Source organism: Megascapheus bottae, chromosome 4, assembly GCF_031878675.1.
Source record: "Megascapheus bottae isolate mThoBot1 chromosome 4, mThoBot2.hap1, whole genome shotgun sequence".
Taxonomy (NCBI): domain Eukaryota; kingdom Metazoa; phylum Chordata; class Mammalia; order Rodentia; family Geomyidae; genus Megascapheus; species Megascapheus bottae.
In genome coordinates, this window is record NC_143512.1 from 42888424 (window position 1) to 42915221 (window position 26798).

The following is a 26798-nucleotide window of genomic DNA, read 5'->3' on the forward strand; positions in this document are numbered from 1 at the left end:
CACTGGATTTGACTAATGTGTTGTAGTCTTGCCACCTGGGGTGGTGATGTGTGACCACATAGCATTGATTTGTTTTGCTTGGAGTTTTGGAACCTCTGGCCTTTTCAATGAGCTCAAGCTGCCTAGAATTACTTCCTAGACTCTTGACAGGGCTGTGGTTTAGAGGTCAACCAGGAGAAGCGTGCAGTCTCACAGTGGCTGAATGATGGAAGGGAAGATGTGCCCTCTAGCACATCTCTTTGAGTAAGTGCTCAACCCTTTGCACTGGTTTTGTTTAGCGCTCCCCTCTGGAGGAAGTTGCCCATACCCACACAGGCAGTCTTCTGATGTCTACAGGCTCCTTCCCGCCCTCCTTCACCCTCTTGCATATGTATGAATTGGGCTGTAATTAGGGCACAGAACAGATGCTATTTTTCATAGTGTTGCCAGAGGAAATGGTCTGATACCACAAAAACTTGTTTCATCCATGCTTAGAGCATCTTGGTCTCATTTACCAAGCGATTGCAGAGAGGTCTAGTGAAAGGCTGGAATACCTGCCTTTTGGTGAGAGTAGGGCTCTGGTGGCATTGGGCGTTATTTGGCACAGAAGGTCCTACTTTCTTATGCCAACGATGATTTAAAACAGCAAGTGGAAAATAGCCTCTGTGCCCAGTGCCCATTGCCATGTCTCATTATTGTCAAGAACGTCTTCAGTTGCTGGAGGGTGTTTTATTCCTTGTTGTTATTGGTTTAATTATGGCAATGCCATCCTATGGGGGAGAACTAATTAACCTTCTGTCAAAAAATCAACTCCGCTTTATTGCATATGACATGAATGGCTCTGCGTGTTTCAGGGAAAGTTTTAAAGGCACTTACTATTTTGTCATTATTATGGAGATCTTGAAATAGGTTTTTGATGTTGCTGTTTTTAAAGCGATTGTGGTTTCATGCAACTCTTTGGGAGTTGTGTTAATAATGACAATGAATAAAATGACAATAGAGAATGTTTTAATCAACTATACAAGAGTTTATCACACTAGTGTTTACTTCCCAGGGCTTCATATCTTCATATGTTGAAGCTTGACCTTCATTGATAGTGTTCAGGGGGTTGAAACTTAAGGATATTGATGTGGTAGTATGGATATTTAGCAATATTAATCTTCTAATGTATGAGTATGGACATCTCTCCATTCATGTGTATTAAATATGTTAATTCAATTATTATATATTATATAATCAGTATATTATATATACACTAATCAATGCTATATATTCAATATATATAAGTATATATATATATAATTTTCAGATTTTTCACTTCCTTGGCTAAGTTTATCCCTAATGTTTTATTCGTGTGAATGATGTTTTAAGTGGGATATTTTTCCCTTGACTTTTTTTTCAGATTGTGACTTGCTATTTTATTAAAATAATACCAACTTTCACTATAACCTCTTAGTGCCTCTTTCTTTGGCTGCTTGTTCTTACTATCTTATTGCTAATTTGGTGGAACTAGTGTTTGAACACACAGACTACATTCAACAAATGTAAATGTTCTCTTTTTCTCTTGATTTAGTGATTTGACAGATGAAAATTTAACATTAAGTTCCGGATGGATATTGAAACATTTATTCAAGAGTAGTTCATGGTGTTTGTAAATTGCTGCCCAATTTTGGGAGGCCCAGAGTTTCATATAATTAATTAATCACTTGCAAAACAATGATTCCCATCACATAACATAGTATTGCAAGGGCAAAGAAGACAGTATCTTTATAGTGGAAAACTGTGGCACACACTACCATAAACAAAAGTCCAAGGTTATTTTTATCAATGATAAGTTATGGCATATTACATCCTCTCCCTGTCAATGCATATTTATTATGAGGAAATTTCCCCTAACAAATAATCCTGTTCTCACTGTGAGAAAATATCAGAAAAATCTAAGATAAAGAAGGTAAAAAAAAATACCCGGCAGGGCAGGAGTTTGGCCTAGTGGTAGAGTGCTTGCCTAGCATGCATAAAGACCTGGGCTCTATTCCTTGGTACCACATACAAAGAAAAAAAAAGCCAGAAGCAGTGCTGTGGTTCAAATAGCAGAGTTCTAGCCTTGAGGAAAGGCCAAGGACAGTGCTCAGGCACCGAGTTCAAGCCCCAGGACTGGCAAAAAATACCTGGTAAGCCCTCTTTAAGATCTTCAAGGTGCTCAAAGCCAAGAAGAGATGGAGGAACTGCCACATACCAGAACATAATGGGACATGACAACTAAATGTACTAAGTCTGGAGTTGATCCTGGGGAATAGAGAAAAATATATTCATGTGCAAACTTGTAAAACACAAGTAATGTAGTTAATGAAACTGTGAAGATGCTGGTTTGTTAGCTTTGGCAAGTATACCATGGCTATAGGAGATGTAAGAATATGAAAATCTTGGTGAAGTTTCTATAGGAATTCAATTTTCCTTGCAACTTTTCTGTAAAAGAAAAAGTCTAAAGTCTGATATAAATCTAATGTCTCTCCAACATAAAAATTCATGTAAAACCTAGTAGTGTTAAGACATTCTAACACTTAGCGTCCATCACCAGGTACCATCCTGATCCACGTTCACAGGCTGGAGTAGAGTGGCACTATCCAGGCTGGGTATGCTGGCTTGGAGTTCTTTTCTGTGAAGTCCCAAAGATGCCAGTTCTCATGGTCAAAACCAGTGTAAGCCCAGAGCAGCATATCAGGGACAGCTCCTAGGAGCATCAAGATGTGTTAGCACCAATTCCCAAGAGACTAATAGAAGAGAAAGGGAAATGATTTGTGTCATGTGTACAACTCGAAATTGAATTAAATAGAAAACAAATGACAGCTATAAAACTCCTAAAATAAACTGTGGAGATGATTCCACTCTGGAATAGAAGATTTAGCTGTAAAGCCTCCTCCGGGAAGTATATACAAGGCAGTCCACAAAACGTGACACAAATGATGCGATGTAAATCCAGGCCATCACCTGAGCCTACTGCTGTAGAGGACACCCTGGGAGTTAGCAGTAAAGACAATAGAACATTTGGTTTATAACAGGAAATGGCATAAGATATAGATCTGGCCATATACTTACTACCTGTATTCACTCAGTGGTCTAGGAAAAAGTGTGTTTAGTCTCATAAACTTGTAGGTCTTGATGATAAATAAAACACATGACTTTTCATGGGTTTTGCTTCTCTTCCCTTTCCCTTTTTTTTTTCTTTCTTCTGTTTTTCCTTTCCTTGTCTTGTTTTCTTTTGTGTGGGCATTCTAGTACTGGGGCTTGAACTCAGGGCCTTGCACTGTTGTTTGGTTATTTTGTTTAAGGCTGGCATTTTACTACTCAAGCCACACCTCCACTTAGTTGGCTAATTGGAGATAAGATTCTCTCAGTCTGAGTTTGCTCAGGCTGGCTTTGAACCATAACCATCAGATCTCAGCCTCTGCATAGGATTAGTTGAATAGGTGCTAGCCAAAAATAAGTGCTTCAAGACTTTTCTATGGTTATACATTTTCTCTGGTCTAAAAGAATAAGTTCTGTCCTAATTAATTCATGTTATCTTCACGAAAGCTCCACTGTGATTCAGGGAAACAGGAGTATGTGGGAAGGAAGCGTACCATTCATTGTTCCAAATGAAAAGCAAACAGGAAATGTAGCACTACCTCCTTCAGAAGCCAATGTTTTCTCTCTCATTGGGATTCTTACTGTTGACAAATTGTTTTGAACGTGATTAATTCATAGTATGAAACTCTAGGCTTTGGGAAATTTGGCAGCTACTTAGCAGCAGCATTTACATGGGGTAGACATGGAGAATGGACTGGAATGTGCATAGAGGGGAGGACAAGAGTCAGAGGTGGGTGTGTAGGTGGGGATGATTGCTTGTTTCTGATGTGCCACATTCTTGTGACATATTTTGGAGCAAATTTGAATTTGGTCTCTGGACTTTCACAGTTCTGGAAATGGGAGAATAGCATAATATTCTATGTAATTTTTTTCTGCTTGATTTATAAATTTAAGCATATGGTGTGCAGGCTTCAATTTGTACTTTGTCTTCGGCTCTGAGAATATTTAAAACAGGCCTGCCTTAAGGGGTATAGAAAAAAATGTCAGAGCTGTTGACTAGAATCTGTCCCCTAATTCCAGCTCTTTGCAAAGCAATGCCTCCAAGATCACAGCTGCCACTATGCTCTATGGACTTCCTTCAACTCCTTGAGAGACACGAGGAGAAACTTGCCAATTTTCCCAATGAAGGGCTTACTTTGCTGGCTATTGAGAATTTCCCTTTATCCCCTTGAGTCCCATCTTCACCCAACCTGCTCAGTCCTTCATCATCTGCAATGCTGCTTCTTTACAAGTTATTTATTTGTACTTGTGTGTTTCCACTAGTGGCTTTCCCTTTGCCGTAGGAACTTGGAGTGCAGGTCTGGTGTGAGTGAATACTTGTAACTGAATTAGGGGCTTTATGAAGCTGACCTCCAAATTCACTCCACACACACACACACACACACACACACACACACACACACACACACACACACACACACACACATTCTCCACAAGGTTTTACACTCAAGAGGCCAGTTATAAATGTTTTTATAGTATGCTAAAATAAGATCCATGTTAGAGCAAGGCTGAGAAATCTAGGTATATTAGGGGGTAGAGTGGGGTTGGGAGAGATGAGGGAGAATGACAGAAAGGTGACATTGTAATCATAAACTAACATGTTTATTTGAAACTCCTTTGTATGACTACTTAAAAATAATAAAAAGCGGATCTAAAAATTAGGTATAAGTAGATGATGGTTTATTTATCTTTATTGATTTATGACAAATCGTGCTCCCCTTCCCCTCCTCGAATTTACAGAATGCTCTTCTGAGCAAAAGCTGTTCTGAAGGATGGGGTGGGATCATATCTAGGATAGCCTAAAACCCTAAGATGTGCCAAAACCCTGTCTTCACAGCCTGATCAAAGAGACTTATGGGCTCTGAAGGCTTAGGTTTTGTTTTGTTTGTAAAAAAAATGGGTGAGACCCCAGCTTTTGTTTTTCTTTCTAAAAGCTACAAGGGAATTGAATTTTCCTGTTAGTAACTGAACCAAAATCCACAGCTAATGATGTTCAGTTTGGAAAGAACACTTCCTCTTTTCTTGCTCCTTCCAACATTTTTCATTCAGAAAAGCACTAAGGATATATATATATATATATATATTATTTCTCTTTTGCTTTTCTTTTTAAATAGTTTTATTGAGATACTGATAAGCAAAGAACTGAGAATATTTGGTGTGTACAACCTAATGGAATTGAACTTTTGCAAATACTTAAGATACCATCACCAAACTCAAGATAAAGGGCATATAAAACATCTTCCTTTGATTGGGGCTCCCCAAATGAGGGGTCCTTGTCATTTTGTTAATGATAGGCAGTATGTTGTACAGTAGTTACCTATAATTTGCTAATGTATCATAACTGAATAAGTATACCCACTGAACAATGTTTCTGGTCAATATATCTGTTTTTCTGTGTTTACAAAAATAGAATCATTGTGGAGATGGGATCACCTACCTCGAGAGTGGTAAATTATATCAAGGTTTTAAAACACATCAGAAAAAGGTTCATTGTAAGCTTCCATAACATGTTTTTGTAAATTTCACTTAATATTTAATTTTATTCTATTTTGTATTTTACCTTGATTCATTCATTCACCACACTAAACTATATTAGCTTGTTTTCTAGGTGCTAGTAAGACTTAGAAGTGAGCCTGGCATGATGGCTCACGCCTGTAACCCTAGTGATTCAGGAGGCTGAGATTTGAGGATCGTGGTTCAAAGCCAGCCAGGACACTAAAATCTGTGAGACTCTTATCTCCAGTTAACCACCAGAAAACCTGAAGTGGCACTGTGCCTCAAAGGGTAGGGAGGTAACCTTGAACTGAAGAGTTCAGGGACAATACCCAGGACCAGAGTTCAAATCCCAAAACCAACAAAAAAAAATAAAAAGGAAATAGAAGTGAAAAGATAAAAGTATTACTTTTATGAAGGCTGTATTTCAGTGAACCCAGATAATAAAAAGAAATAAGTGAAGTACCTATTTTGTTATGAAAATAAATAAAACCGAAACATCATTGGTATGTTAGGCAGAGGAGCGGAGAGTTACAACAGTACATATATGATGATTGTGGAGTTCTTTTGAGTAAAGTTGATATTTAGGCAGATATTGCTAGATATGAATGTGCAGAGAACCTGGATTTGATGCAAGAAATAGCCAGTGTCAAGTCCTAAAGGGTGCAGGCCTATAGTGTTTGAAAAGCAGGGAGGAGGCTGGAGGGAGCTGGAGGAAGAAGAGTGAATAAGGAGGGCCAGAGATAATGAGCATCCAGTTCATCTGGATCAAATAAGAAGTTCAGTGCTGAGCTGGGAGTTTGGCCTAGTAGTAGAGTGCTTGCCTAGCATGCACAAAGACCCTGTTCCAATTCCTTGGACAGTACTCATGCTCTGAGCCTCAAGCCCAGGACTGGCCCCCCCCCAAAAAAAATTCAGTGCCATCTCTGTCTCTGGCTCACAAGATGCTGGAAGTATCAGCTTTGTGAATCAAAAATTTCCCCTAGGAGAAACATCATCTCTTCACTACCAACATAATGCCTTCAGATAATGTGTGGCCATGGAGAACTGCTCCCTCCAACATCTACAATTCTTACTTACAGTGGCTCCTTTCAGCCATCTTTCATTCATGGATATGCATAGCTTTTAAGTTCTTTTTTTCCACATGAGAATCAATAGGCTTGTAATTACCTCCATTTTCCTTATTTTTTCTCATTAATTAATTTGACTTACTGCACTGGTTCTGGGGCTTGAACTCAGAGCCTGGGCATTGTCCCCAAGCTTTATTTGTTCATGGCTGGTGCTCTACCACTTGAGCCACAGAGCCACTTCTGGTTAAGTGGAGATGCAAATCTCATGGACTTTTCTGCTAGGGCTGGCTTTGAACTGGGATCCTCAGATCTCAGCCTCCCGTGTAGCTAGGATTGTAGGTGTGAGCCATTGGTACCCAGCTTATTTTTTCTCTTTTAATGTCTCCTTTTTCCCCACCTTCTTTTTTCTGATTTTTATCTGTGAGCCACCAAATAGTGATATTTGTGGGCAATAAGCATAAAAATATTTCTTGAGAAAAAAGAAATTCAAGTTTCAATTAGAAAAAAGTAACAATGAAGAAATAATGTCACTCATCTTTAAGGCTTCTGCAAATATGCAAAACTCGTAAGATGCAATAATCTCTGTTCCTAACTCATAGCTTTATGACTCGAATTCTTTCCTAAGCATCAGCATCAGGCTGAATACAAACTCATTTGGATTTAATTTAACATGGTCATAATTAATTAGAACTCTTGTAAGACTATGGCTTCCCATTCTTGGAGACTAGCCTGGGAATCAAGCTGCCACTGAAGGAATCATTTTTGGATAATTCACCCAATGTTCCAATGAATGTCTATGAAATGAACTCTTGGGAAATAATGTCAAAGCTGGTGACAGCATCTGACTTTTAATATTGGCTTACAGAATACAGTTGGTCCACAAAGGCAGCCAGTGAACTTAGTGAAATGAAGGATATTCTGATGTGCCTGCAAAATAATTTCCTTCCTAGCTCATGACATGGAAAATTGAGATCAACCACGCTAGAATGTTTTGCTCTTACCAACCAGTACCATCCAACTCATTGTTCTCTAGCAGGTTCTTCTGGGAAGGTTTGAGAAGGAGTTGAATAATATTTTGTCTGTATAATTAGTGAAGAAAAATAGAGAAATGTAAAGAAGATACAAAACATGCATAGCAACATGTATCATTCTATCATTCTGAGAGCATTAATTGTTGCTGGTGGGAGCAGAATGAATAACAAGAGCCAAGTGGGGTCAGTCAATAACCACCCAGAATAAATTGCTAATCAGAAGCAGAGCTGGCACGGGCTGATAAATAACAAGGTTACTTGATCTGAAGGAAGAACCTGCTTTCCTTCACACTGGTAATTACATCATTACTGTAAGAGGCAACCTGGCTTTTGCTGATGATGGCCAAAAGATGTTGTAAATCAAGGACATGTTCTCAGGCATCCTCGCTAGAATCACCTTGCTCAACACAGTTTGCATGGCTCCAGTAGCTAGCTGGATGATTGCTTCTGGGCCTATCATGTGTTTGGCCTGAAAGTTTGGGCTCAAGTCACCCTAGAAAGGTGCTTTCAGATTTTGTCATTCCCACGTGCTAACCTGGGGATTTTGACACGTCAAGTCTTATAGAATAGATACAGGGAGGGGCTTGATGCCAGTGCTATTGATCCATCAAATGCATCTGTGTAGAGAATGTTGAGTAAGAGGAGAGCCTATGGGTAGTGGGAAGTAGGGAACTAGGATCTGACAGAATTGAGAAGCAGAATGTGGATTGATGTCAGCTAATGATCAAGAAGAGGCCCCTAATGCTTGCCCCTTCACACAAAAAGGACTAAAATCAAACAGTTATATTTGGACCACAGAAACCACAGCAAAGCCTCATGGGGCATAGAAACCTGGCCACATAGAGAAGAGATGTTCTTGGTTTTCTTCAGTCGCCCCATCTCCTAAGTTGGGATCAGTTCAAACCAGCAGGGACTTCTCTCGGCAGAAAGTGGAGGCTGGGGTGGCGAAGGCAAACAGGAAAGGCTCATGATTTAGGGAAAACCTGCTATCATCCTTACTGGAAAAATCTACAAGCATTCGCAGGGTTTGGGTCTAGCTCACAGAAAAATTGCATCCCCTTATTCTTGAAGCTCTGCTGCCATGTTCATACACATGGTACTGTGCACCCCCAGTCAGGGATCCATCCCCTCTCCTGGGGATAAGTCATCCCCTCACCCCAGTTACTGACAAGCTCAGCTAGTCAGTGCCTGAGCTCAATGAAGCAGGCATACCCCAGGTGGCTTGAAGCAGCCTAGTGTCTTGCTTTCAGCAATCAGAGCTGCAGCCTCAGGGAACATTCATAACCCCTATGCAGATTTACACACCATCCTGTCAACCCAGGGAAGGGTGAAGGCCCAGTGAAGGAATTGTTGCCTGAGCAGGCAGGACAGCTATGTCCTCTGTGTCTGAACAGAGCTATGGTTCCATCTGTTTCAAATCAGAACTCTGTGTGTAATTGGTTACTCAGGAGTTCAGGGTCGAAGTCGTATGATGTTGCCTTTTTGGGTACCCAATGTGCTTTACCCAATAGAGCAGCCACCTAAGCTGAAATAGCAGCTATTAGGCTGCTTGAGAAATAGAGGCTTGGCTGCTCTCTGGGGTGAACATTCATAGTTTCCCTTATTCCTGTTCTGGACCCGTTCTCTGGATTCTGAACTGCTGTGGTGCCCTGCTCTCCTGAGGCATGAGGTCATAGTTACATTGATCCTTGTGTCTTGGAGGCACATCATGAGGCTTGGCTCTTCCTGGCACAGTACCCAGTCTCCTAGGGCTTGCATATTGCTGTGTCCACCTTCCAGGGACCAGAAGAAAACTATATAATATCCTCTCCCTTGATGCCAGCATTGGCACTGTATTCTATTGACCCAGACTGGAGCTTGTGCCCTGCTCCTTGGGGCTCAAACTTCTGGAATCCTTTCTTACATGGAGCTGTTCTAGTATTGTGCCTCAGCCCCTCACACTAGTCTGGATGACATTCCTGCCTCTAGTCAGGGCAACTGGAAAGCGCCTCAGAGTCAGTCCTTAGCTTCCAACAAGGGACACACTTGCACACCTAGAGAAGCAAGATTTTCAGACATGATTCTTTCCACTTCTCTCTGAAAATCATTTTTGTTTGAGCTCCTCCTGGGTTGCCTGTGCCTAGAGATTCTTAGTTCAGGGTCCTGTATCTCCTGTTTCCATGCAAGCCACTCTGCCTCTCAGTGTTCTTGCTGGAGTTTTCTGACTGTCAGAAATCCTTCAGGAACATCTTTCATCTCACAAAATCATGCATTTGGGTGGAAACTTTCCATCTAAGAAGTCAAGTTTTGGTTAGATTAATTTGCTTTTGGATAGCACTGATGCCTGGATGCCAGGACAGGTGTGTGTGTCGGGGGGAGGGGGCAAGATTGGCCCTGAAAACTTCATGTAGGCTCACTTGACATGTCTGGTGGGTGGAGATTTCATGGCACAACTTGTACCTTGGTTATAAGCCTCATGCTGAGAGACAGCTTGGGTCTTACAATGCTGGGAAAGGCAGGCCTCTGCTGCGTTTTTTCTGGAACACCCTCTTGGCAGCCCATGTTTCATAAACGTCCTCACTGATGAAAGAAAGTATCTGTATTCAGAACGAACATGCCACAGGCAGCCTGGACTATTTTGCCCCTGCAGCTTCCTGCCATTTGTGGTGTTCTCTTTGCAAACCGCAGGGCTCTGCAGTAACTAGGGGTTGTTTATAGAGCTCGGGCTGTAATTAAGTCAGATTTGATCTGCTCTCGAAGTAAGGTGAGGAAATATACTGACATCCATTATGTCCAAGGTGGGCAAGTGGCAAGGGGATAAAGGCATTCTTACTAGTTTAGAAGCATGAGAAGGAAGCACAAGTTCTGAGGATGAAAAGAGCCAACAAGAAGTCCAGATGCCAGGAGGGTGTGTCATCCAGGTGACCGAAGAGCGGAAAGGCCAGGTCTCTGTGGTTGCAATGAGATGGCCACACTGAAGTGGAAAGGGCTCTCTGGAGGGATGTGGCTAGACTGGTGGTTTAGTGGACAGAATCGTGATTGTAAGAATGTTCCAAAATTATCCCATGTGATGACTGGACATTGCTCTCCTAACTATGCTGGTCAGTCCTCACAGAACAATGGTTTTGTTGTGCAATGGTGCCATTGATCATACTGTGAAGTGATCACCTTTATTTGTTTGTTTACTTGCTTAGTCTTCCTCATCAGAAATCATGCTACAGAGAACAGAGAGCTTTTTTTTTTCTCATTGCTCAACTTTTCACAGCTTGGTACTGTGACTAGAAAACATGAGGAGTTCTATTAATTTCCTGTGGATAGCGTCAAATGACAGAGGTATACTCTCACAGTTAAGAAGGCCAGATGTCCAATAATCAAGATGTCAGCAGGGTCGCTTCTTGCTGGAGGCCTCAAGGCCCAATCTGTCCCTTACTCTTCTTTTAATGTCTGTGATTACTGGCAATCCTTGGACTTAATTATTTGGCTTATAGTTGTATTGTTCCAAATCCTCACCTCCAACAGGACATGGCCTCCTTACCCATGTGAATCTCTGTGTGTCATTTCCTTTCCTTACAATGACATCAGTCATTGGATTTAGGATCCAGACTTCAGTATGACCTCATCTTAATTAATTATATCTACAAAGATTATATTTCTAAATAAGGTCACACTGTGGATCCCAGGGGGACAGGAATTTGGGGGACACTGTTCAACTCACTGTTGGAAAAATGAATCAGATGAGGTTTGTTTGGACCTTTTAATTAGTACCAGAGGAAAGAAAAGACATCTTTTTGTTTTGTTTTGCTTCTAAATAATATCAGGTGAGCACCCAGCCTTGTTGAGAATACAAACATCAATAGAGCCGAGTGTTGGTGGTTCACATCTATAATCCTAGCTACTCAAGAGGCTGAAACCTGAGAATTGTGGTTCAAAGCCATCCCAGGCAGGAAAGTCTGTGTGATTCTTTATCTCCAAGTAACCAACAGAAAACCAGAAGTGGCACTGTGGCTCAAGTGGTAGAGCACTAGCTTTGATTAAAAGAGTTCACGGATAGTATCCAGGACCCAAGTTCAAGTTCAAACCCTACAACAGACAAAAAAAAAGGAATAAGGGAAGGAAGGAAGGAAGGAAGAAAGGAAGGAAGGAAGGGAAGAAAGGAGGAGAAAAAAGGGAAGAAAACCCACCATTAGTCTTCAGTTTTCAGTAGGAAGACTTGGGAGATTAGGTATTTACTATAGGAAATAATCCACATGGTGAACTTGTGATATCAGCAAAATTTTGGGGGCTAAGTTACCCATGTGCTACTAAAGTTTCTGAATCTGGACTTGGTAAGCTATCTAATCTTGGGATACCATCAAAAAGTATGCCCAAGTAAACAAGAGCTTCATGAGAAAGCATCTGAGTTAGAAGCTGGTTTGAAAAATCACTGATATTATCATCAAGAAAAATTGAAAATTTCTCTACCTCTCTCCATATATGCCGATTTAAGGTACTTAATTTTGAGATGCTAGCTGAGAGCACTGCAATTCTTCAGTGACTTTAATCAAGGCCTTACTGGGTTCTCATAAGGGGAGATTTTAATCAGAATAAACAGGGTCAGTGGAGAGCTATTGGCTCCAGCTAAACTTTCAGCAGTTGAGTTGGAAGTTGAGATTGATTACTGAAATAAATACATTCACCTCGGCAAGGCTCGGTCTGATGACATAGATAATACCTTTTTGAATCATAACTGTATGTATGAGAAATACGGACCCCAAAAGGCCAAAGGACAAAGCAGAAACATATTCTATGGAAGATGCTCAGGACTTTTGGCTCCAGGAAGTCTAATGAGAGAAAAACCAAGGTATCTCTCTCTTTACTCAACAACAGTATGGGGGGCTGAGAAGACTGAAGTGCTAGTCAGAACATTCAAAGAATGGCCTGCTCAAGGCTCAAGGCTCAAGGATCAAGACTCCATTCTGTAAGATTATTCCCTTGATTATACATCCCATCCCAAAACTATCTATGATTAATCCTTACAGTATTGTTTCAGCTCTAGTTAAGGATATTAATGCTAGAGAGTAATAGTAATTCATGGAGAAAGACTTCCCAAAATTGGATGTGAGCAGGCAACAGGGGACCAGCAAGAAAGGAAAAAGTTTCTGAGAATAGGGAAGATAACTGGTTGAGGTGGATGGGTATTTCCAGAGATTGGGCTGGCTTCTCTCTCTCTCTCTCCCCCCCACCCCCCCCTCTCTCCTTGAAATCTGGGCCTGGGTGCTCTCCCTGAGGTCTTCAGCGCAAGGCTCATGCTCTACTACTTGAGACACAGCGCCACTTCCAGTTTTCTGGTGATTAATTGAAAATAAGTGTCTCATGGGATTTTGTGCCTGCGTTGGCTCTGAACCATGATCCTTATATCTCAGCCTCCTGAGTAGCTAGGATTACAGGTGTGAGCCAAGGCACTAAGCTGGGATGGCTTCTTGAAGTTCTAAAGAATGGATGCTCAAACTATTGGATATTAAAGGTAACAATTCTTTATTTGAATTGCAGCCTTAACTTCATTTTTCTTCTGGAGTTGTGGGCTTTTAACTTTTGGTCTACCCTGATTCCAATTGTCTGCTGTTTTGTTGCCTTTTTCTCACTTATTCATTGACTATGGCTAATTTACTTTCCCCATTGATCTGTGTGTTACTTACACAGTGCCACATCAACAATCACTGGACCAGCAAAGTGCGGTTTAGCTGTGGAGGTCTGACAGCCAGCTTAAACAACGCTGTGTGTGGGAGTGAGGCTCTGCCAAGTCCTGGAAGGCAGGCAGGGATGTTTACTCACAGAAGTGCTGGCTGTGGGAAGGTATTACATGGGAGAATAATTAGCATATGGGTTTCTTAATTCAGAGTAGCTGTACTTGCTTGTGTGAAAGTAATGGACAATGTTCTGAGCGGTGGACTCTGGAAACGAGTACTTCGAAGCATGTGTCCCCTCAGGAAAGAACTGGAAACTGGCACACTTGTTAGGAAAGTGGCAACACAGACATTGTAGAGTGATTGTCTCTTGTCCCATTTGGAAGTTTGCTCTGATCCACAGTTGACTCAGGTCCTCATTCATGCACCCCTCTCTGTGGACACCTGGTTTATTGCAAGGAACCTTCCTGTTTCTGAGTGAATGGGATTCTTGGCTTCCAGCAAAAGCTTGGGCTTGAGTATTTTTATGGACTCTGATAACAGCTGAGGATTCCTCTCCTCTGCTGTTTCCCTGCCACCCACAGTCTCCCAAGAGACAGGATAAAAGGAGATATACTGTGTTGCCTTTCTTTTCTGCTTTGGTTCCTTCATTCCCTTTGTGTTTCTGAGCACTTTTAAACAAGAAAGCACATAAACTATAGCTTCTTCCTTTTTTGGCCTAGCTAAGTCTCCTATCTGAAATTTTCGTGAGGATTTTCTTCTTGGTCTCTAAGTTGCCTATTCGTGATAGTTAGGATTTGGGTTTGGCTAGGGCTTAGGATAACTAACAATGTTGGCTCACTCTAGACAGGACAGAATGTGCTGGTATGTAATCTGGTGGCCCTCGGCAACATGTGGCTGCTCCTTTCAGCTCATCTTGCTATACCTTAGCTGTGTTCCCTATGTGTCTTGGCCAGTGTTGACATTCCAGGATTCCTACATCTACAGTACTATTTCAAAGTAAAGAGGAAGAAAGAAGCGGAGGTCAGTCATAGCCTACTAAGTCCTAGAAATTGCACTCATCATTTTCATTCATGTCCTTTTGACTGTGTACAGGGGCAAGACAGGTTTTAGGAAGAAATTTCTAGCTTATGGCAAATTCTCAGCTACCACCTCCAGGATGGTATTTTCAAAGGGAGGATGTGGAGAATGACACGAGAGACTATAATCAGTCTCTGCTATATGTCTCGTGACATTAAACCATATAGTGAAAACGATAGAGGGTTGGGACCAAGGAGAGGAAACTGAGTTGCTAATGGGAAAGAAGTAAACCAAGTTATTAGGAGGAAGGAACGATACATTTCGTAAGCTCATCTGTGTAAAGTGCCTGGTGAGCATGCTGAGTACTTAACATAGGCTGCGAGCTGCCACTTGAAGGATTTATGGGGCGTATAAGACATTCAACTCCATGATTATTGTTATCAAACTGACAAGGGTTCTGTCTGGCTCTACCTAATAAGCTGTCTCTTCCAAACTAGCTATTGGATTGTATTATTTGAAACTGGATTTCTATGATTGTTAAGCTTTTCTATTTATTTCTATTGTAAAGGTGATATACACAGGGTGTTAAGCTTCTTTGTGATGATGGAATGATTCATATGAAGCCTGCCATGAGGTGAGATCTCCAGAAAGGTTAATTGCAGCAGGGGGTGGGGGTCATTCCTACAGGACAGAAGTTAGAGAACCTGTGTGTGATTTCCCTGTACAGAAAAATTCCATTGGTGCAAATGATATGTACTCCATTGCCCATGATGAGAAATGGTTGGGGTGAGCATTGGATCTCTGTGTGATAAGGAGCTGAGGGGAGATTTCTGTAGTACTGTGTAGGAAATGTGTTAGGTGTAGGAACATTTCCAGAAGATCGCTAAAGCAAGGGCTTGTGTGTAAGTAGCCTTCTCAGGGGCTGGACTGAGAAACCAAGGGCAGGATACTGAGGGGATGAAGGTGGCATTGTTGATTGAGTTGTTGCTGTGATTGGGCAAGGTTTAATCCTTTAGGAGAGTTCTGGAGGATATTGTAGAGATACTGTGTGTTATCTCACAAGGGGACCCGGTGACCCCTAACTGCTACCCATCATTAGATGGGGCTTTTCTGGAGAATGGTAGCTCCTGGGCTGTTCTGCCAGAACTGTGGCCTGATAAAGCCTTTCAACAAAGTGCCCTTGGAAGCCACTGGATTGGTTAGGAGATAGGAAGAGATGAAGCACTTACAAAGTGGCTCCTGTTACCTAGATGACCTCATCCATGTCACAGATCTTCCACTTGTGGGCTTGAGACAGTCCCTGTGAAATGGTGAGGTCATTTCACTTTCATACCTGGTATTGCTGTGCTGGGGAGTCTGTCCATACTAGGATAATGCAAAATTATACAGTTTTTCCTCAACATTGGACTCCTTTAGTAAAACCGCTATGGTTCAGTGTTCAAAGTGTTTTAATTTTCCTCTAATGGGATAATATTTTGTCTCATAAATTAGAAACTTTGGCAGACACATTGTAGGTAAAGATAAGATTCCTACACAGAGTAGTCACAGCTATAATGAGAATAGGCATCAGTACCATGCACTGCTGAACACACAAGCTGTGTCCTGGCCTGTACTCTTCATGACTTCCTCATGATGGATGCATCATCCCATCTTATATTTGAAAAGGTTGAAACTTAAAGGTAGGGAACAAGATGTCAGTTGGTTGTTTCTTTACTTTTACAAAGTGGTGAATGTTCCTGATGAAAGTCTGTCAGGATTTTAGACACATTTTTGTGGTTTTGTCTTAAATTTGCCAGAATATGTCATACCTGCACAGAGACTGCCATCTCATTCTGCTTACCCTCTAGCTTGTTTCCTTTTTGACTCTCAGGTCTCTAAATCCTGGAAGAAGAAAGAACATTATTGTAAGTCAGCTTGTCAAAGTGCAGTTTCTGTGGTGAGAATAAAGACAAAAAGAGATATGAAGTATTTCACAAGGGCCATACCAGTAAAATAGCAGGAGTCTTTGTGTGTGTGTGTGTGTGTGGGAGGGGGTTGTCAGGCAAAGAATGTTTAAAGTAGAAAACTCTTCAAAATAAATGTGGTAGAAAAGTTTTCTTTCTATTGAGTAAAATCAGAAAGTAGAGATTGATACTGGCCTGTTGGGCAGTTGATCTTAACCCTGCCTGCCAGAGTTGGGCCCACCTAAGGATGCACCTAATTAGATGTTGTGATTGTTGGTCTTGATTGACAGACAGACTGGATTAAGAAACATTTCAGAGATGTTTCTGGGTGTGCCTGTCAGAGTGTTTCCAGAGATGATTAGCTCATGAGGGCCCTGACCTAATCGATGGATTAGTTCCCTGATCGACTCATATGATGGTGTTATGCAGAGGTGGTGAAAGTTGAGAGGTGGAACCCACTTGGAGGAAGTAGTCTGGCTGCTGAGAGCTGCCTTACAGACTGAGGAGACTCTGGGAGGTAGATCAGGAGTGAGACTCCAGCAGCCACAGTTCTGTCAGTATGGAACAGTCACCAAAGCCACTGAGCTCATCTACTGCCAAGTTTATCTTAAGGTCAATGAAAAGGGATGTATTAGATACCAGCATTGTGCTGGGTGCTTCCTACACATATTTTTGTGTAGGCGCAAGTGTCTCTATTTTACCCAGGAGGGTACTAACAATCAGAGAGATAAACTTATCCAAGGCCACACTGTGTGGGATACGAACACTTGTGACTCATAAGTGTACTCTATAGAGAAAGATTCCTTAAGAAGAAGAAGAGGTGTACACTTGATTTGGGGAACACAATGCCTTTACCATAGTGTTAGTTTTGCTTTCATGCCAATAACCACAATATATTTTTCTTCACTTGCTTGAATGAGTCATGGGTATTTAAAAGCTTAAAAAGGTAACTGAATAAACTGTTCTTGTTGAATATTCTGGCCTAAAGAAAATTTGATTGTTTCAGCTTGTGTTAAATATAGAAAGTTTAAGCCAGGTACTAGTGGCTCATGCCTGTAATCCTTGCTATGCAGAAGGCTGAAATCTAAGGATTGAGGTTCAAAACCAGCCTGGGCCGCAAAGTTCATGAGAAACTTACTCCAAAGAACAACCGAAAAGCCAGAGATGGAGCTGGACAGAGAGCCAGCTTTGAGAAAAAAAACTTAGGGAGAACATTAGGCCCGAATTTAAGCACCAGTATTGGCACGCATGTGTACATGTGTGTGAACACTTGCACACACACACAGAGATGGAGAGTAGTGTTTTAATGATAATTACACATTCTTTTTGATGGAGCAGAAATAGTTTCAGACAGGTCAGTCAGGCTAGTTGTTTAGTGTAATGACTGTTCTACTCCTCAGAGTGCTGGGAGAGTTTTGCAAGATTTTAGTGGATGGGGGGAAAACATGTTGGCCTAGAATGTCACCCTTCACATGAGGCCAGATACTGCCTGAAGAACCCAGTGCCTTAACTCAAGTGGCTGGAAATGGGTACCGGCTACCGCGCTATGTAATGAGAAATGAGAAATGTACGACACTATACACTGATGATTCAGAAATGACATTCAGGAAGCCATGGAAAGCCTCATAAAGTTGGATGTGTATGGCTACTTGCAACACATGATTTTATCTCTCCCAGTGCACCTACCATATGTATTGAGCTAATATTCACTGATTGCTCCTTCCCTGTATCCTTTGCTCATTTTTTCTGCATTTCCCAGACATTTACATATTCCAGGGTTAGGATCAACTTCCATGCCTCTCTTTTCACCTGCTCAGCTATGTTAACTCACCAAGTGCCAGCTAGAGACAGGTACCTTTCAGTGTCTTCAGCCCAGTCTCTCCCTCAAACTCCAAGCTCGGTGAACATTTCTTTTTCCTGTCTGAGAGACTTCTCAAATTTGCCATGTCCCACATGGGCTGATAACTTCATCACTAACTTTCTACCTGCCATCAGCTGATTCTTGGTGTATCTTAATAAAAGTCTGTTTTTCCAGTTTCTCAGGCTGATGATCCTTTCAGTCATCAAACTCAAATCCCATATACAAACCATAAACCAATGCCACTGACCTCTACCTTTATGATGTTAAGGTATCACATATATCTTTACCATCCTAGTCTAAACCATTTTCATTTTGTGAAGCCTCATATCTCCATCATTCTCAACACACCAACATAATTCTTTTGTGTGGTGTTTAAATGACACAGTATTCTCATTATCAAATGGAATGTAAATCACAACTCATCCAGTTCCCCTTTTTCTTGTGCTGATCCTTGGGCTTAAACTCTGGGCCTGTGTCCTGTCCCTGAACTTTTGTGATCCAGACTATGATTCTCTACCACTTTAGCTACAGCTACACTTCTGACTTTTTGGCTATTACTTGGAGATAATCTCACAGACTTTCCTGACTATGCTGGCTTTGAACTGCGATTCTCAGATCTCAGCCTCTTGAGTAGCTAGGATGGCAAACAGGAGCCACTGGCATCCAGCTTCATCCAGTCCTTTTCAGTATACTTGTGACATTTTCCACCCTTTTTGACTATATCTCTTCTCACTCTCTCTGCCTCACTTCAAGACAACCACTAATCTCTCTATTAGTCATTGAACAGACCAGGTACACTCTTACCAAGAGGGTTTGTTAAACCACAGTTTTGAGTCCTACTTTCTGATTCAGCAGGTCTTGAGCATAAAAGGTTAATTTGCATTTTGAAAAAATTTCAGGCGATCTTCCTCGTATTTCAGGTACTGCAGCTTAAGAACAACTCAGTAGAATGCTGATAAAGCAGACTTCTGGGGTTGCTTCCAAGCCCTGTTTATAGTGCTTGCTGGACTCTGTGATATAATTGCTTCAACCACACTCATCTCTAGCTCCCAGGATGACATAAACTAGTTAATATAATTCCTGCAAATTTCATTATTGGTTCTCATGAAACACTTGTGTGGAACAGGACTGGAACTGAGGGTCTAGAAAGATAGCAATTACATACAACACACCTACTTTATGCTAGCATTTGGTTGCATCTTCATGTGGTTTCATTTGATCCTTACTATAAATCGACAAGATTATTTCTGAGCTATGTAACTGAGATTTAAAACAGGACATCTTGAATCCACAGTTCTGGCTCAATGGAGAAAGGAAGGGTGGGTAAATACATAATAATGTTCAATGTACAGATGTCAAAATGAAACCAGATGACTTCTGGGGATGGATGGGGTTGGGCAAAATGCAGGAGATGATGGGAGGGGTGATGCTGATCAAGTTGCATGGTCTGGATAAACAGACATGTTGCACTGAAACTACTTTGTACAACTACTTGAAGATGGTAGTAATAAAACCATCTCATTTCCATCAAAACTAAAATGCTCCTTGGGGTTCCCTTGGGTGGCCCTATTATCAGTCAGATCATTATTGCAAAGTGTGAGCTCAAAGATGGGAGAAGCTGAAGGTAACAAAAGGCATAGTGAGATGACTAAATTCTATCCAGTTGGGCTTTGTGAGAGTGTCCTGCTGAATAAATCTACATACAAAGTAGGCCAACCATGTGGAGGCTACAGCCTGCAGAGTGATCAAGCCCATGAGCCAAGTGTAGCTAGAGAACATGTTCCTTCCCCTGGTTTCTGCCTGATAGTCCAGGAACTAGTAAGTGCAGATCAAAGGAGACATAGATCTCATATATTGAGAATTTTGGTGCCAGGTGCTGAAATAACTTTCTTTTGAGGGCAAGCAAGTTCCCTCAATTGATGGCACAGAAGTTGCTCCAGGCATAGGCTCCACTTGTTCCCCAACTTAATTGCTTCACCACCCTCCTCCTGGATGGAGCTCAGTCACTGTACTTTCTAAGCTTGGAAGCTCTGGGACAGGTTTCCACTGGCAAGCTTTGCAAGCAACAGAGGTGATTATTCAGGCATCCAAATTACTTTCCTCGGGCCTTTTAGTAGCCAAGCTCAGGTTCTGTTACTCCGAATTGCCTGGAATTCTGCCCCCTGCCTCACCATCCTCTGCCTGTGCAGAAAGTTGAGCTACCTACCCTGAATGTGAAGACACAGAGTACTGAATGGTTCAGACCTGATACTGACCCGAGACTAAAGGAACATGAAGCATTATTCAGGATGATGTTGTGTTCTTTACATTTTAAAAACCAATCCTTTTGACAAAGAGTCTGAATTCTTGTTGCCCTGAGGTATTTTAATGTCACAGCAAGGGAAGATGCAGGGGAGGGCTTCATTGCTCATCCATAGAATACTCCTTGACTAAGGAGTATTCAACCTTTTTTGTCATTACATATTTTTCCATTCATTTTTTAATTCCTTCATTTAAATTTCCATAGAGTAAATACACTAGCTAACTAGAGGAGGAAGTGATTACCTAGGGAATGAGAGAAGGCATTTTGAAAAGCTTGAGAAAGGCTATCTGGTAATACCGTTATAAGGAGGAATGAGACTCAAGATGCTTACATGTTCCCAACACTCAAGTTCCCAAAATTTTTGCCCTCCTTAAAGGATAAGATTTAATTTAAAGACATCAAAAAGTGGAATTTTCATCTCAAGCCCTTTGAATAGTCCTCAAGATGGACTGAGACATAATCTGCCATTTCCCTTTCTCCCGGAAAGGCTTCCTACAGCTCAAAGCCTAAGAACAGAAAAGGATATGGTTTTCTGTCAGCTCAATATATGTATTTTGATGTTGTAGCAGCGCTTTGTACTTGCTTGGAGTTAGAACCCAGTAACACAGGACAATATTGTACCTTTCCCACAATGAGCCCTTAGTTTGAGGGTGGTTGTATAAATACAGACAAGAGAGCTAACCTCCTTTTTTGGGAGAAGCAGGCTTAATTTATTCTCACATGACAATTTCTCTTCTTTGGGGAAGAATGAGAAAAGGTGGAGGGGAGCTAGGGAGAAGCTTGGTTTACTTCTCTATACCCAGGACAACAGGTGAGGATGAAGCATTTTAGTTCTTAAAGAATTAGCAGACTCACCTATCCAGAACTAGTAAGAAAAAAGAATGGTGACTTAGCTTGTACTATGGTTTGTATAAGTCCTTCCCCCCAAAGGTCTGTGGCCCTGCCGTGATCTAGTGAAGCCTTTAGGCAGTAGGCCCTAGTGGAAAGAAGTTTGGCCATTGGAGATGGCTCTTGAAGAGAATATTAGGATCTCAGCTGAAATAACCTCTCAGAGTAAAAAAATCCAGGGGGCACAGTCAAAGGTGACAAAGGAGTCTTTATTACAGACAGCTGGTGACTGCCCTGTTCTGGGCGACGGTGTCTAGAACTAGAAACAGCCCTGACCTCTAATGGGGCTAAACCACATGCCAAAACCACATGCAGGGAAGTGGCACAGTGGCTTAAGGAGTACATTGGTAGCCTTGAGCTGAAGAGCTCAGTGACAATGCCCAGGCCCAGAGTTCAAGCCCCATGACCGCCACCACCACCAACAGTAAAAATCCTAAAACACATGCAGGTGGTGGCTTTGCAAGCAAGCAAGCAAGCTGATTTCATGGCTTCACATCCTGGAATCATTAAGGGCAGGGATTCTCTGCTGCTGCTCGACATCAGAGACTAAGAGAAGTGGGGGTGTGCCACAGCTGCTGGAAGAGCGATACGTGCAATTTAGGGAATGGAGGTGGTAGTTAATAAGAAGGAATTGGTTTCTTCTAAGCTTTATCTAAAATGGGCTCTCACATCAGCCCCTTCCTCTCTGTCTCTGCTTCCTGGCTGTCATGAGGTAGCAGGCCATCACCACATGTTTACTATGATGAATGTCACTGCCAGAGGCCCAATAGAAGGGAACCAAGTGACTCTGACCTGAAACGCTGAGTCAAAAAGAAACCTTTCTTCCTTTTAAGCTATTTGCCTTTGGTACTCTGTTATAGCAACAGGAAGATGACTGAGTATAACTTCTAAGGTAAAGAAGCAACATGCTGGAAAAGCACTCTTAGCTTATTCCTCATAGGATAACTTCATGTGGTTGGATGGAGTTAGAGAAGGAAGGCAATGGAATACCAGAATTGTTACTCTCATGTGGGCTCCTCTTCCTAGGACAGCAACACTAAACACCAAGCATTTAGCCATGACATTATGCACTGACAGAGAAAGAAAAAAATGGCTAAGGATTTAAAGTTATAGGGAATGTCTCCTTAAAAAAGTTCAAGGTGAACTTCTTCCACAAAACATTTCCTTACCCTCCCTTCCATAAACTAGAAAGGTGGAAAAAAGTTATACCACAGAAATTTAGTGGTGGGCAGGCAGGTGGATTTGAGAAGGTTCCATTGACAATAATGTTTGACAGTCAGGAATAAAATGAAAGAAGGAAAGATTGTGGGTCAACCAGAAGCTGCATCTGTGGCTCTAAACTTGACTCCATCTCTCCAGAATTGTATTTAACAAAGAAAGGGTAATGGGGATTTTGTAGGGCTAGAGGAGAATAAAGCCGAGTCTGTGCTATCTTCTGCATTCATAAGAGAAAGAAGGAAAAAAGGACCAAATATGGAACCGGGCTTCATTTCCAAACAGCAGCCTTCATCACTTTCATCAGTAGCCATCTGGCATGTGATGCCCCATGGCATTTCTCTAAAGTGACTGGCAACTTCCAACAGTTTCCTTGGCACTGTCACTGAGAGGCCTCTGTCCTCAGCAAATGTGCTAGAAATAGTCAACACTCCATACAGACAGGTAGGGATACTTAGGCAATCACCACCTTCTTCAAATCCCAGCACAACAGAGCCCTCGTCTCCGTCTCTGCTGTGTGGGACCTCCAGATACACATTCAAAACTTCTTTGTTTTGCCCCCATTTCATGAAGCCTCCTGAAAGAGATTTTAGTAATTGGGAAGCATAAAAACACACATATTCCTATAAACTTTCTCTCCTCGATGGAGTTTCCACATCTCTGTGTTCATATATCTTTATGGTACTTCTCACATGTTTGTATAATTATCTGTTTATATGCCTGTTGCTTCCAGTAGATTTTAACACTTCAAGGTGAGAAAAACACATCCTTTTCATCTGTATCCTTCATCACTGAGCACAAATGCTCAAGGAAAATTTGGACGGGTAAATTTCTTCAGCTTGGTAACTTGTTTAACCTTAGAATGTTGGTCCTTAACAGGTAAATCAATTATCCATTTTCAGACTATAATGATACTGAACTTACTAAGAAATGATGATTCTGAGAGTTTTTTTTCCCCAATTAAGCCAACACCCAAATCAGGCTCAACCAGTAACCCCAGAACCATAGCCACATGCACAAAAGTGTTTGTTCTAGTCTGCCAGCCAACACTGGGGAGCTGGCACATGTTTTGACTCATTTAATCCAAGAATTTATTCAGGCTTTTAAGATTCCAAACTGAATCTCTTAACATTTTGAAAAAATATTCATACACATGAACACAATTTCACACAAGATTTCAGAGGCTGATTAAAAAAAATTATTCTGTGCTAGGTGCTAGAGATTGAAGAGAAAACAGAACAAAGATTTGAATAGAGCTAGTTTCTCTGAAGAATGAAGCCCATAGATTTGGCAATTCCCTGAACATCTTACAAAAGAAAATTTCTATTTGAGCACACAGTTTCCAGTGATTCAATTTGCATGTTCAAATAAAATTTTATGTATGCTACATGTTGCAGTTGGTTCATAAATTTGCTTCTCTGGGTATATATCTATGTTTACACATCACCACCGATCTACTTACTAGCAACCAGTCTACACCTTTGTAAATGAAAGGGATACATCTTTGGTGGTGACTGAATTATGAGATGTTTAATAGAGTGGTAGCATTCCAAGATAAGAACTTGAGTTATGTCTTGAAGATGGCCACTATAGGTTGTAATTTATACTTGAATTTTCTTAAACATTTTCTGATAGTAATAATGAAGAATCTGTGTAGGCATCTGTGGTATTTATTTTATGTTGACATGCAGCTAGCTGCCCCAGCAGAAATCCTGCTATTATAATCATACGTAAATAGAAGACAAAGTTAGACTCTCTGGATAGACTCAGGCATTTTCCATTGTTTTTCTCCCAAACAATGAGGATAGTCAGTTTGTGAAACTATATACATGCCATCTCTGAAGAGCAGTTGTTCAAGCCTAGAAGCCATGTAGTTTCATTTTAAGCATAAAATAAAAGATTTCAAGGTTTACTTGAGGTCCTTTGGGCCCTCAAGGCAAGAAAATATTACTTTAAGTTCTGAAAAAAATTTTAAAGTCGAATATAAAAGACTCATGTTTCTATTTGAAAACAAATACAGGGCAATCCACACACATGCACATGTTGACCAATGTCTGGTGGTATACACGTGGGAGAATTCCAGTGGTGTTTCTCCTTGAGACAACTAACAGTTTAACAAAATGAACATCAGGAAGCGGACACACATTTTGTTGTGGGGACAACTCAAAGGAAGGGATCGTCATATTCAGTGTACATAGGTAAAAATGGAAGCAGATGACGTGGGGCTTAGTGGGCTTGGGATAGATGGGAGAGAAGGATTGGTCAATTTGCATTGTACTCACAAACTAACAGGTAGAACTAAAACTCCATCATACAGGTGTGAGAGGGGGCGGGCGGGGAAGGCTCACCGGCGACATCCCGAGGCCCGGCCTGTGCCATCTCTGCCCCGCCCCCCCCCCAGGCCGGCCAGACCCAGCCATGATCCAGGGGATCCTCATCTTCAACAACCATGGCAAGCCACGGCTCTCCAAGTTCTACCAGCCCTACAGTGAAGACACACAGCAGCAGATCATCAGGGAGACCTTCCATCTGGTGTCTAAGAGAGACGAGAATGTCTGCAACTTCCTGGAAGGAGGCCTTTGGTAATCAGTCTTAAGCTGTGTCACTTTGTGTGGCCTGTGGAGTTTACACCCAGTTAATTGGAGGCTCTGACAACAAGCTGATATAGAGACACTATGCAATGCTGTATTTTGTCTTCCGTGTGGATTCCTCAGAAAGCGAACTTGGCATTCTAGACCTCATTCAGGTGTTTGTGGAGACATTGGACAAGTGTTTTGAGAACGTCTGCAAGCTGGACTTGATATTCCATGTGGACAAGGTTCACAACATTCTTGCTGAGATGGTGATGGGGGGGATGGTGCTGGAGACCAACATGAACGAGATTGTCATGAAGATCGACTCGCAGGACAAACTCAGAGGCTGGTTTGGCAGGTGCACCAGCCTGTGCCGTATCTGCTGTAAAGAACATGAATCTTCCAGAGATCCCGAGAAACATTAACATTGGTGACATAGTATAAAAGTGCCAAACCTGCCCTCTTTTAAATAAAATATTAAAAAGACCACTCCCAGGTAAAACCCAGGGGAAAAGTCATCTAAGTTTACCATGCAGTTATTTACCAAAAATAGAGGAGGCGAGTCTTAACTTTTGCTCTTGGATTTAAGTCAAGGTACTGTATAGAAGTTGTATAAAATCAGTATGGAAGTTCATTGTTGGTTTTCTTGCTCAGTGATTTTAAAGAAACTGAATAGTTAGTGTGTGTGTGTGTGTGTGTGTGTGTGTGTGTGTGTGATTTCTTTCTTTAGAAAATACTGCATTTCTATGCCCACCTACGGCATGCCCATATGTATCGGCTATTACAGTGTTTCCAAAAGTGAGATACTACTTTAATATATACAACGTAGAATGTTGGTGTTTTGTATGAATCACAGGTAGAGCAGTCTCTTAATTCTTTCTACCATTTGTCACAATTGTTATTTAAAGAACCAAGTCTGTATTGCATGAAAACATTATGACCTTTTCCTCTTAGTGAAATAAACTCCAAGATAACTGGACTTCAGAGACATCTTTCTGTTGCCCCAAGATCTTCATTAGCAATAAATTTTTTATAACCCTCTGATTCAACAAAGTAAATAAAAGTCTATTTTATCGCTGTTAAAAGAAAAACCTCCATCATACAACTACTAAAAGGTACTACAATGAAAAACAAAACAAAAAGCCCAGTATTCCAAAATCATTTGATGGAATTTTAGAGTGATGAGAGGACATACCTATTAATGAGTTCTTGTTGACCTCTACTTTCCAAAAGCCTGGATACTTTTAATCTCAAGTAAATGTTGGAAAATGCGGGTATGATTATTTTTTTATCTTGTTGACTTTACTTTTAAAGAGGACTTTTCTTTTTTTATTGTAATTAATAGAAGGGTTACAGTTATATTTTCCAGATAGAAGATGCATTACTTCACACACATTGCTACCCCTTCTCATGTTTTTGTCCTATTTCAAATAAACAAATAATCATATATATAATATACAAATAACAAGATAAGATACTATAACAATATGAGAATAACTAAGGGACAACAAAAGAGATGAGAAATAACATAGTACATTGAGAAGAACAATCGCACATTATATGGCTCTTGTTTCCATACCCTGGAGGCCCTTTCATTTAGCCTAAAGAGGACTTTTCATTTTAAGCCTCAATTGACAACTTCTTCCCTGAAAGCA

At 41.2% G+C, this 26798-nt stretch overlaps 1 pseudogene; it reads left to right on the top strand.

The window, feature by feature from the left end:
- Window positions 1-24981: 24981 nt before the first annotated feature.
- LOC150064345 (AP-3 complex subunit sigma-1-like) lies at window positions 24982-25699 on the top strand (annotated as a pseudogene).
- The last annotated feature ends 1099 nt before the right edge of the window (window positions 25700-26798 follow it).